Below are 13,818 nucleotides of genomic sequence, written 5' to 3' on the forward strand. Positions count from 1 at the left end.
TCTCTCTCCTCTCCAGTCTGTGCTCAATGCTGCTGCTCGGCTCATCTTCCTCTCCAAACGCTCTACTACATCTGCCTCCCCTCTTTTGCAAGCCCTCCACTGGCTCCCATTCCCTTTCAGAAAACAATTCAGGGTTCTCACACTCACTTACAAAGCGCTCACCCCTTCCTCTCCCATTTACATCTCTGATCTCATCTCCCTTCACTCTTCTGTATGCCCTCTTTGTTCACTTAATACGCGCCGCCTATCATGCCAATTGATTACTTCCTCCCTCTCCCGCCTCCAAGATTTTACCCGTGCTGCTCCCACCTTTGGAATTCCCTCCCTCTCCCCATCAGACTCTGCACCTCTCTACAATCTTTGAAATAAGCTCTCAAGACCCACTACTTCATTAAAGCCTTCCAGCTCTCATTCTAACTTGCTGCAACATCTTCCTTTCTCCCCGCCTACCCCATTCTGTGTCACTTCTGTTTGTGTACCCCTCCCTTTAAGAATGTAAGCTCTTTCGAGCAGGGCCCTCTACCCTCTTGTGCTTCTCCCTACTGTCATTTAATTTATCTTACTCCCCACTAGGGCAACTGACACTTGGCTGCTTATGTGGGCGTAAAGTTCGCTAATATAGCAATGTTTATTATCCATGTCCTGTATTGTAATGTATTGTATTGTAATGTAAGTCACTGGTTACTTATTTGTCTATATAGTTTGTAAGGTGCTACGGAACACTTGTGGCGCCATATAAATAAATGATGATAATAATAAAAATAATAAGTAGCTATAGTTGTGCAAGGGTTAAATAGCCTTGGGCAACAAATATGACACTTGGAAACCACAGAGGGCGGTCACTTACATATAACCCTCATGCAATTGGCTTTGTCCAATAAGGTTTTAGGCATGAAATAGGGTGGTAAAGTGGGCATGGAAACCAGATATTATACACATGAATAAGTAGCTGTAGTTGTGTGAGGGTTAAATAGCCGTGGGCAACAAAATTTGACACTTGGAGTTCACAGAGGAAGGTCACATACATATAACCTTAATGCAATTGGGCTGGCCTAACAATGTTTTAGGCATGAAATAGGGTGGTAAAGTGGGCACAATACCTATATATGTGAATAAGTAGCTGTAGTTGTGCAATGGTTAAATAGCCTTGGGAAACAAACTTGTATTTTGCCTGGTACAGCTAGGCTTTGGGCATGTAATAGGCTGGCAAAGTGGGCACAGGAACCACATTATACCATTTTGAACAAGTATTGTAGCTGTAGTGATGCAAGGGTTAAATAGCCTTGGGCCCCAAGTTTGACACTACCAACCAGTAGCATGAGGTCACTTTCTCGTGACCCACTTGTATTTTGCATGGCCCAATAAGGCTTTGGGTATGAAATAGGCTGGCAAAGGGTATCGGTATGATTTACCGCTGGACCCATGCCCGGCAGTTGGAATCCTGACAGCGGCATCTCGGCAGAAAAGGAAATCCCGATCATTAAAGGTAAGTATATACTAACCTATTTCGACCCCCATAACCCTTCCTTCGCGGTGCCTTACCCTAACCTTCCCCCCAGTGCCTAACCCTAATCCCCTCTCTAAGTGCCTAAACCTAACCACCCTTCCCCGCCGCCTAAACCTAAGTCCCCTGAGGGGGTGCCTAATGCTGACTCCCCCTTCCCATAGCCTACACCTAAACTCCCAGGGGGGGTGTTTAACCCTAAGTCCCCCCCCGGGAACCCTAAACCTAACTCTCCCCCCCTGTGGCTATCCGCGCTCAGCGTCCCTTCGATCGGGATGCCGGGCGTCGGGCTCCGAGTGTATGTCTAATGACAGGCGTCGGCATATCGACGCCTGCCTTTAGACCCTTGCCGGGATATGACAGTCAGGAAGCCGGCTATCGGGATTAGGTCCGCCGGCTTCCCGACTGAATACCTGGCAAAAAGTGAGCACACGTACAGATTGTATTGATTTGAATAAGTAGCTGTAGTTTTTAAAGGGTTAAATAGCCTCGAGCCACAAAAATTACACTTGAAACATACAGAGGGAGATCACTTACATATGACCCGCATGTATTTTGCCAGGGCCAAAAGGGTTTTGGGCATGAAATAGGCTGGAAAGCATGAAATAAGCTGGCAATGTGGGCACAAATACAGATTGTATTGATTTGAATAAGTAGCTGTAGTTTTGCAAGGGTTAAATAGCCATGGACCACAAAATTTGCACTTGAAACAAACAGAGTGGGGTGAACTTAAATAAATAGCGGGACCCAGCACCAGCAGGTGAGAGTAGAAATCTACTTGTGCTGCACAGAATGTTGAAGGCACTCACAATGCACTGTTTGTTATGCAGAAGAAGTTAGAATGCCCCATATGATTTACACAAAGGAGAAGAAAATGGATTAACTCCATCATCATCATCATCATCATCATTTATTTACATGGTGCCACAAGTGTTCCGCAGCGCCTTACAAAGTACATAGACAAAAAAGTAACCATTGACTTACAATACAATGCAATACAGGACATGGATAAACATTGCTATATTAGTGACATTAACGCCCACATAAGCAGCCAAGTGTTAGTTGCCCTAGTGGCTAGTAACAGATAAATTAAATTACAGTAGGGAGAAGCAGAAGAGGGTAGAGGGCCCTGCTCGAAAGAGCTTACATTCTTTAAGGGAGGGGAAGACAAACAGGAGTGACACAGAATGGGGTGGGCCGGGAGAAAGGAAGATGTAGCAGCAAGTTAGGATGAGAGCTGGAAGGCTTTAATGAAGTAGTGGGTCTTAAGAGCTTGTTTGAAAGATGGTAGAGAGGTGCAGAGTCTGATAGGGAGAGGGAGGGAGTTCCAAAGGTGAGGAGCAGCATGGGCAAAGTCTTGGAGGCGGGAGTGGGAAGAAATAATCAATTGGCATGAAAGGCGGCGTGTATTAAGTGAACGAAGAGGGCGGACAGAAGAGTGAAGGGAGATGAAATCAGAGATGTAAATGGGAGAGGAACGGGTGAGGGCTTTGTAAGTGAGTGTAAGAGACTTGAATTGGGTTCTGAAAGGGAATGGGAGCCAGTGGAGGGCTTGCAAAAGAGTGGAGGCAGATGTAGAGCGTTTGGAGAGGAAGATGAGCCGAGCAGCAGCATTGAGCACAGACTGGAGAGGAGAGAGATGGGATTTGGGGAGGCCAGCTAGGAGAAGGTTACAGTAGTCCAGTCTGGACATGACCAGTGAATGTACAAGGGTTTTGGTAGCATCCTGGGTGAGAAAGGGGCTGATCTTGGAAATATTCTTGAGATGGAAACGACAGGACTGCGAGAGGTTCTGAATGTGTGGTTTGAAGGAGAGGGAAGAGTCCAAGATGTCTCCAAGACAACGCACTTTGGGGCTAGATGAAATAGTAATGCCATCTATTAATAAAGAAATAGTGGGACATGATGTTATGTGGGAGGGTGGGAAGACTATCAGCTCAGTCTTAGACATATTAAGTTTGAGAAATCGCTGGGACATCCAGGAAGAGATAGCAGAGAGACAGTTGGATATACAAGTCAGTAGAGAGGGGGAAAGATCAGGTGAGGAAAGGTAGATCTGAGTATCATCAGCATAGAGATGATAATGGAGGTCAAAAGAGCTGATGAGTTTACCTAGATAAGATGTATAGAGAGAGAATAGGAGAGGTCCAAGAACAGAACCTTGGGGAACACCTACTGTAAGAGGCTGTGGGGGGGAGGAGTCGCTATGAGAGGAAACAGAGAAGGAATGGTCAGAGAGGTAGGAGGACAGCCAGGAGAGAGCAGTGTCACGTAGACCAAGGGAGTGAAGGATATGCAGCAGTAGAGGGTGTTCCACAGTGTCAAAAGCAGCAGAGAGATAAAGGAGAATGAGCAGTGAGTAGTGGCCCTTGGATTTGCCAGCAAGGAGGTCATTGCTGACTTTTGTGAGGGCAGTTTCAGTGGAGTGGAGAGAACTGAAGCCAGACTGAAAAGGGTCAAGGAGGGAGTGGGAGGAAAAAAATGTGGTGAGGCGGTTGTAAACAATACGCTCAAGGAGTTTGGAGGCAAAAGGGAGGAGAGAGATTGGATGGTAGTTAGAGAGAATTTTAGGATCAAGGTTAGATTTTTTAAGAATGGGGGAAACACGGGCATGCTTGAATGCAGAAGGAACAGTGCCAGATGAGAGGGAGAGATTAAGGAGATAGGCAAGATGGGAGCAGGCAGAAGGAGAGAGGTAGCGGAGGAGGTGGGAGGGGATAGGGTCGAGGGGAGAGGTGGAAGGGGGGGAGGACTGGATAAGGGCCTTAACTTCCTCTCCAGTCACAGGGGAGAAGGATGGCAGAGTCTGTAAAATGGATGGGGAGCGGTGATCCGGGAAATGAGGAGGTGGAGAGCTGGGGGACTGGTTGGATATGATGTCTTGAGGTATGGAATCAATTTTAGATGTGAACTAGGTAGCAAAGTTAGTGGCAGAGAGCAAGGAGGGGAGACGAGGAGGGGGTGGGCAGAGGAGGGAGTTGAAGGTGGAAAAGAGACGCTGGGGATTTGAGGACAGGGAGGAGATGAGATTCTTGAAATATGACTGTTTAGAGAGGGAAAGGGCAGCACTGTAGGATGACAGCATGAATTTGAAATGGAGAAAATCTGCCTGAGAGGGTGATCTTCTCCACTGTCGCTCGGCAGTTCGTGAACATTTTTGCAGGTATCTGGTGCATTTGGAATGCCAGGGTTGAGGTGTGGATTTGCGAGGGTGAGTAGTGATCGCCGGAGCAAATGAGTCAAGAGCAGAAGTAAGGGAGGCATTGTATAGGGAAGCAGCTTGTTCAGCGCAGGAGAAAGAGAGGATAGGGGAGAGAAGTGAGTCAAGTAGGGAAGAAAAGAAAGCAGTGTCGATGGCTTCAATGTTACGCTTAGTGATGGTGGCTTTCGGAGGTAGTGGAGGGGAAGGAGAGAGGGATAGGTTAAAAGAGAGGAGGTGATGGTCAGAGAGGGGGAATGGGGAATTGGAGTAAGCAGAAATATCACAACGGTGAGTGAATACCAGATCAAGCAAATGCCCACTCGCATGGGAGGGTGAGGAGGTCCATTGGGAGAGTCCAAATGAGGAAGTGAGGGTGAGTAGTTTGGAGGCAGCAGATTCTGTGGGGATATCAATAGGAATATTGAAGTCACCGAGGATAATAGAGGTAAGGTCTGAGGAGAGAAAGTGAGTGAGCCTGGAAGCAAAGTTGTCAAGGAACTTGGAGGGAGGGCCAGGGGGACGGTAGATGACAGCTACTCTGAGGTGTACTGGTTGGAAGAGGCGTATAGCATGAACTTCAAATGTGGAGAATGTAATGGATGGTTCTGATGGTATATGTTGGTATGAGTAACCAGGTGATCGAAGGACCCCAACACCACCACCATGGCGACCCCCAGGCCTGGGGGTGTGGGAGAAGGTGAGGCCCCCATAAAAGAGAGCTGCAGGAGAAGTGGTGTCAGAGGGTAAAATCCAGGTTTCAGTAATGGCCAGGAGATTCAGGGAGTTGGAGATGAAAAGATCATGGGTGGGGGCCAGTTTGTTACAGACTGATCTGGCATTCCAGAGGGCACAGGATAGAGTGACAGAGTTGATAGGAGAGATGTGAATGAGATTATCAGGGTTGCAATAGCGTGGAGATGAGAATACTTTGGGAGACCGAGATGAATAGAATGTAAGGATCATGCGTGCTCCTGTGCTAGGAGGGGACCCTGTAGGAAGTGGGCAGGGAGGGAAGTTAAGGAGACGTGAATGAAAGTGGGGCAAAGTGACAGGGAGATAAGTAAGGGAGGAAAGATTACCAGTGGGGTAGTAGGATCCTTGGGGGGTATAAGAGAAAGAAAATGGAGTAATGGGAGAAAAGGGGGAGGAAGGAAGAGAGAGAAGGGGAGATAGGAGGAGGTGGAGGAGAGAAGGGGGAAAGGATAGAGGTGGAGTCAGAGGGCAGAACAAAAGATTAGTTAGAAACTGAGTGAAGGGAGGAGACAACATGGTCATGGTAAGGATGAGGTAAAGTGTCAGCACAACAAAAATAAATTATAGAGTTTAGAAAAAGTGGAGATAAGATGGGTGCAGAATTTGAATATTAGAGTAGAGAGTAGCAGTAGCTAGATCATGTAAGACTAGACCAAAGTGCTAATGTAAAAATACATTATTACAGAGTTAAGCTGATATTAACAGTTTTCAGTAAGATTATCAGTTAAGCACAGAGACAGCACAAATAGTAAGAAGTGATGGCCAGAGTTTTTATAGCAACCAGAGTTCAGTGTTGAAAGTCCAGGTTATGCAGTCAGCAGGAGTTTATAGCAGTGAGATTTTAAAATCACCTTTGTTGATGGTTTTCCTCCAAATCTAGATTAGGTTTTTAGTAGTGTAGATGGGTTGTTTCCCTTCTGTTCCACTTTGGTTCAATGCTGGTGTAACGCCAGTATTAATCTTAAAATGCACTTCTGAATGGGGCAATTCCAGCCATTCTATTCCAGCCTACTAATGACCAATATGTAGGAGACCTGGCATGTTAAATTACTGATGGCTTACAAGCCCAGCACCCTCCCACTAATATAGCTAGCAATAAATTGAGTTAAACAAACACACAGCACATACCACTAGGCTATAACAGGCTCAATGAGCTAACTAACAATGAAACTAAAAACATCAAACTAATATACTATGCAGTGTTATGCTAAATAACATTGCTTATCAGCAAGAGTCTGAGACTTGTAGTCCGTTACCTAAGTTCTCAGCCTGGCCAATATATATTCAGTATATTCAGTATAGCAAAAGTCTGAGACTTGTAGTCCGTTACCTAAGTTCTCAGCCTGGCCAATATATATTCAGTATATTCAGTATAGCAAAAGTCTGAGACTTGTAGTCCGTTACCTAAGTTCTCAGCCTGGCCAATATATATTCAGTATAGCAAAAGTCTGAGACTTGTATCACTTTTCCTAATGAGAGAATATCCTCCATCATAAACAGTATTCTGGCAACTACAATAAAGACACTTTCAGGCCCCCATTTATCAACATAGTATATTTCCTTTAGCGCTCGCTAGGGGTATGACTTCTTTTCAGCATTTAACAAACAGCGGTAATCAAAGATGGTGAGAGCACTGAAGTCCCAATAGACGGCAATGGGCACCAGTCACGGCCCTTCTGGCTTCAGCAAAGCCTTCCAGCCACTGCTGGGTCCCCGTGTTGCGCATGCGTATTACAAAAGACCCTGTTGCTACCAGCGTTTGGTTGCCAGCAGCCCAACGGAGGACCTTGAAGAGGAGGAGGACTTTGTGGGTCCTCGCTGGAGGGGTAAGTATTGGTAAATAACATTGGATTTTTTGTTTGTAGCACAGTGATGCTAAATTAAAAATTGTGCTGATGTTTACCTTCATTTCCACAACAAAATCGCAAGCCTAGGAACAATATATTCAGAGACAAAGTTTCCCTGCATTCGGCCCGCCCGAAGACATCACTTCCGGCCACGTTCGGAAAAGATATAAAGAAGGAAAGACTACAACTCACTTCAGATCAGAGGGACCACCATTAGGTGTACATGACAGAGCATATGACACATCAGGGAATACGCTAAGCTACAGTCTCTTCCCACACCGCAACTTTTGGATCTCTTCAAACCGGTACCGGAAGGGACTGGCTGCGCGGCTATTTAAAGTGAATCCAGTTCTCATCACCACCGTGAAAGGGACAAACGGTCCCAAAACACTTTGAAAGGATAGGTGGTGCAGCAACTATTACTGTGCTGTTTATCTGAGGGCTTACATAGGGCCCCCTGAGCCACTCCCGTGCTGAGATTACAGTTCTGCGTATTATAATTTTAAGGGCATGCGTGTGGCATCCATTCAGTGCTGGTAGACGGCTGGGGCAGCCCAGCTGCTGACAGAAAACTGGGCTTGTCCCCAGCCTGACATGAAACGGGAGGCGTGCCATACAGGTATTCCTCCAATTAACATCATCTTTGATGCATTGCCTATGGAAAGTAGGCCATGCCCCTTTATCGATGGCGCACAGCTTTGCCAAGCGAGAAGAGTAACTGTGGAAGGCTGTGCTGGGATCACGTGTTTGATCCCAGCATCAGCTGAGGTGCAGGGGCAGGCAGGAGGGATGTGTCCTCTGCGGGACACATCCGTTGCCGGCGCTGGGACAGTAATGTCCCTAGCGTCGGTGCAGACACCGCGGGCACCTGGTGAAGGGACCGCCTGGTCCCTTTCACCAGTGCCGGCGGTAAAGTGGCGCCGGGAGAAGCTTCGCTCCAGGCGCAAGCTCAGCGGAGCTTGGCGCCCGGCAGCCAAGAAGCGGCGGGTAGCCGGCGCTGGGAGAGAGTACCTGCTCCCAGCGCCGGTCAGGCGTTGGGCGCTGCGGGCATTTGGCTCTGGCCGCGAGCCAAACCTGGCTCGCGGGCCAGCAGCCAATCAGAGGCGGACGCGACGAGCCAATCGCGGCTCGCCGCGTCATAGCCCCACCCACTCGCGCCGTCTTGTATTAGACGGCGCCGAGCGGGAAAGTTCAGTTCGGCGGCGGAGAGGGAGGAGAGAAGACCTCCCGAAGAGCGGAAGATCGGCGCGGCAACAGGGGCGGCGGCCGCGGAAGAGGCCAGAAGACGCCGCTGTCGGCAAAGAAGAAGAAGACAGGTGGTGCCGGCTGGAAGAAAGGAAGAAGAGGCGCCGCCGCTGGCCAGGACGGGCCAGCGGCCGAAGAATGCGGCTGAGGACCGGAGAGGACTGTGGGGGAGGAAAGTAAAAGAGCGTCACGAAGCTCCCCCCGCAGCCTCTTCCAACGTAGCAGGTAGGCCCTCCGTGAGGCCCACCATATACCCCCCTCCCTAGACCGCCAGGATTGTCGGGCGCTAGGCCCGTGGAGTATTGTCGGGCACTAGGCCCGTGGGCAATTAGTCGGGCACAAGGCCCGGGGGACAGTAGCGGGCATTAGGCCCCATGAAAGGATTGCCCCATTAGTAGGTGTAAGTGGCCTGGGTACTAGGCCCAGGTCACTATATAATAAAGTAGGCGGGCAACTGCCCGAGCCACCCACCATATAAAGTGGTCTGGGCATTAGGCTCAGACCACTACCAGAGCCCACAGATAGGCAGGCAAATAGGCCTGAGCCCCATAAAAAGTGGTCTGGGCATTAGGCTCAGGCCACTACCAGAGCCCACCGTTAGGCAGGCCACTAGGCTTGAGCTGCAAAATAGAGCGGGACTCTGGGCAGTAGGCCCAAGTCCCTTGAGTACCCTGCAGTAGGCAGGCATAAACCCTGAGCCGCTGGTAAGACCCTGGGCGTTAGGTCCAGGGCCCTGAGCCAATTAGGTAGCCCCCGCATAGATGATTAGAGGTGTGAGCAGTGGTGGAGAGCTGTACGGCTTCCACCCATGAGGTAGTGGTTTCCCCAGTCACCGAGAAGAGGAGCTGGCCAGCTCTGGATAGGTAGCAGACATTTAAAGGGACAGCACTGTGTTTTGATCTTGTGTATTTAGTCTGTTTGGTGTTCCGTGCAGGGCAAAAGTTTAGTTGTTGTTATATCTGTCGCACTACACACACTGTAGGTTGAGGGTGATGCCATTTTAGTATGTGTAGTTGCTTGACATAGGTTTAGGCCCTGCACGGCTGTGTTGTGTATCTCCTTACAGGGACCTGTAGGCGAGTGAGCGGACGAAGAGCAAGAGTGGACACGGTGAGAAATTTCTGTGTGTACTGTCTCTCCCTGTTTGTTTGTCACTATCTATCTCTCCTTCCTTCTGGGCGGACGGTGAACCTTGCAACCCGGTGCAAGGACGGATCTTCACCTGGTGCGTGAGTACCGATAGGTGAAAATTCGGGATCTGAGGCCAAAAGTGACAATGATGATCTTCACTTAAAACCTGAATTTATCCCCCGGTTCGGTAGGGCGCGTCGGTCGATGTGAGGAAGGATGGTACTCACCTCGTCTCCTTCCTCCTAGGTCATCGTGTCCGTGTTCTATTTGGAGGTTCCAGGACCGTCTGTTCAACACACGGCCTGAAGGTGAGAGGGTGCGACGCAAGGTAAGTAACAGACATACACCTGCACGGCAGCAGGCATTGCACCGCACCCACCCCTCACATAACGGGTGCCGTCCCATTCTTGCACAGGAATAGGAGCTTGACTCCTCCTGGAGCCGGCCCTGGACTTAGACCTCTGCAAGTGGGTCGGCTCTAAAGTACATTCTTTAAGAATGTAAGCTCTTACGAGCAGGGCCCTCTGCCCTCTTGTGCTTCTCTCTACTTTAGTTTCATCTGCATCTTACTCACCACTAGGGCATCTAACACTTGGTTGCTTATGCTCTGTTTCTTGTCTGGGTGTTATGGTCGCTAATGTAGCAATATATATTATCCATGTCCTTGTCCTGTATTGTATTGTTCTGTAAGTCGCTTGTCAACAATTTGTTTATGTACTTTGTAAGAAGCTGTGGAACACTTGTGGTGCCATATAAATAAATAATAATAATAATAATAATAATAATAATAATAATAATAATAATAATAATGTCTCAGTCTGCAGCAGCATCATTCACTGCTCCTTCCCAGAGAGGTGTCACCCCGAAGTGCCGCCGTCCAATCACAATGTGGCTGTGAGAGACTAGCGAGGTGGCTGTCTCCACACACCAAACTTTAAGTGACTGGAATCATTCGTACATCTAAATGATTTGAGTCATTGTGTCGAGATATTTACTCACCAGCCATCTCTATGCCGAAAGCGCGCCCTGGAAGTAAGTGAATGTGTGAGTGAGTTAGGGATTAAGTTATAGGAGGGGAGGAAAGAGGGAGAGGTAAAATTGATGAAGGAAATGAGGTAGGTACCTGGGGACGGGGAGTAAAAACTACTAACGCTGTTAAAGAGAGGGGATATCGGAATTAGGCAGGTGAATAAGAGGGGTGAGAGGAATGGAGGGATGAAGTAGAGTCAGGTAAAGGTGAACAGGCAGGGGAATGAGGTATGACAAGAGAGAGGTGGTAAAACTATAACAGAGGGAGGTCACTTACTTGTGACACACTTGTATTTTGCCTGGCCCAACAAGGTTTTGGGCATTGAATAGGCTGGCAAAGTGGGCATAGGCACATATTGTATTGATTTGATTATGTAGTGCAGCTGCAGTTTTGCAAGGGTTAAATAGCCTTGGACCACAAAAATTACATTTTAAATAAACAGAAGGGGGGTCAACTACATTTGACCCACTTTTATTTTGCATGGCCAAAAAAAGGTTTTGGGCATGAAATAGGTTGGCAAAGTAGGCACAGGCACCATATTTTACCATTTTTAATAAGTAGCTGTAGTGATGCAAGGGTTAAATAGCTTTGGGCACCAAATTTGACACTACCAACCAATAGCATGAGGTCACTTTCTCTTGACCCATTTGTATTTTGCCTGGCCCAACAAGGTTTTAGGCATGAAATAGGCTAGCAAATTGGGCACAGGCACCGGATTTTACCATTTTGAATAAATGGCTGTAGTGTTGCAAGAGTTAAAGAGTCTTGGGCAACAAATTTGACATTTGGATTCCACAGAAGGGGGTCACTTACATATGACCAACTAATTTATTTATTTATTTATTTACAGTTTCTTATATACCGCAGCATATTCCGTTGCGCTTTACAATTGTCAACATTGATAGAACAAAACTGGGTAATAACAGACAGATATATAGGTAGGAAGGCCCTGCTCGCAAGCTTACAATCTATATTATTATTATTATTATTATTAACCTTTATTTATATGGCGCCACAAGGGTTCCGCAGCGCCTTACATAGTACAGAAACATAGTACATAAACAGTTGAACAGAACAAGAAAACAGTGTCATACAGTTTAAGACACTACAAGACAAGTACATGGTATATAAACACTGCTGCAACAGAAGCAGGATGGCAAAAGTCACGGGTTAGGTGCTTTTGAGTATAGAGCAGATAGTATAAGTAAAGAAAGGATAAGCACAAGAGGATAGAGGGCCCTGCTCATGAGAGCTTACATTCTAAAGGGGATGGGCAGACAGACAGGGGTGACACAGATGTGGTAGACAGTGAGCGTGGGACAGAGGGTTAGGATGACAGATGGCTGGATTCCTATTTTAGAGTATGTGTGGAAGTCATTTGAATTAAGATTTATGCCACTGACATTCTACTTTAAGAGGCAGTTTTTGTAGGTGTTTGTGGAGAGCCATGGCTGTTATATCAGTTTACGTGAAGTCTGACGGGTGGCAGAAGCCACTTCATGTGGGGCTATTTAGAGAGTGTGGTTAACGTGTGAACCAGCAGTCTCAGGTAAATGTCGAAATTGGTGAAAGCAGTTATTGTAAAGAGATGTTCAGATGTAAAATAATAAGTTGTGATCAAGTGTGAATTCTATAAGGCACATTTATTGATTTGGAGGGTGATGGGAGACATGTGAGGTTTGCAGGATATATATTCCATAGTAATCCGCTGTATGTGTGAGGGGCCTGGATTTGGTGATATGTCACCAGATAATAAAAGCAGAAGGATGGAGAAGTAGATATAGTTGTAGGTGTGTAAAAGTTTTTTATAGTGACACAATGAGGCTGTAATTGTCAATTTTTGATGAAAAGAAATCTCATTAGTTTTTAGAGGAGGTGAGTGACTCAATAGGGCGGCAGTGTGCCCAGAGAGGGGAGAAGCAGGGAGAGTTAGGGATGTTATATCCTTAGAGAAAATACAAAGGAGAGAGTTGATAAAAAGAAATGTGTAGTACATGGTGAGTTTTAGGTTTGTTATTTTTAGTCAAATTTTAAAGCAATCAGTTTCTTAATCTGAAATTACCTTAGATGTTGGTCAATGTTTGTTCAACTGTTTGATTAACTGTTATGTAATCACGCTTTGTGCCTTTAACACTTGGTGCTTTTAACCCCAGCTGCAAACAGCCCCAGCTGCCCCTAGACTGAATATAAAGGAGTGGTATCCTTGATTAAGACAGGCTACAACTGACTCAATTGCTCTGCTGATCAAAGGAGATAACTTGATCTGAGTTGGAGCAAAAGCCAGGCCAGATATATACCATAAACTATGCTTCACTGAACAATATAGACTATACATGTAAAAACAATTCTATGCAAGAGATGAAATATCACATTCATTTAAAAACTGCACATGATTGCATGAAGGTCTATGCAGAGTATATATGCAGTAGGCAGGATGAGAGATGAAATATCACATACCTGAGGGATGAAATAAAATAGGGAAATAGGCATTGATACACAAGGATAGGTGCTATATATTGCATCTTGGTCCAGTAAAAAATGCACAGTTTCTTGGTTGGCTGCATGATCCAGTCACACAGGAATGTCGGCCAAATGTCATGAGGATGTGAGAGAAAGACAATGTGTGAGGATATGTGTGGACTGTAAAAGGGGATGTAATTAGATATGGTAACTATGAAGGTTGTGAGGGCGGTTCTGGGATCTGATAAGCTTGCCTGAAGAGGTGAGTTTTCAGGGATCGCTTGAAGGATTGGAGACTAGAGGAAAGTCGTATTTTGCGTGGTAAGGCATTCCATAGAGTGGGTGCAGCCCTAAGAAAGTCCTGTAACCGTGACTGGGAGCAAGTAATGCATGGGGATGAGAGACGCAGATCTTGTGCTGAGCGGAGAGGTCGGGTAGGGCGATATTTTGAGATGAGTGAAGAGATGTATGTTGGTGTGGTTTGGTTAATAGCCTTATGTGTAAGTAAGAGTATTTTGTATTGAATACGGTAGAAAACCGGCAACCAATGGAGGGACTGACAGAGCGGGGCAGCAGACAATGAACGTTTGGCAAGGAAGATAAGCCTTGCAGCTGCATTCATAATTGATTGTAATGGCGATAGCCT

The sequence above is a fragment of the Taudactylus pleione genome, unplaced genomic scaffold, assembly GCF_031769625.1.
Source record: "Taudactylus pleione unplaced genomic scaffold, aTauple2 ptg000248l, whole genome shotgun sequence".
Lineage (NCBI taxonomy): Eukaryota > Metazoa > Chordata > Amphibia > Anura > Myobatrachidae > Taudactylus > Taudactylus pleione.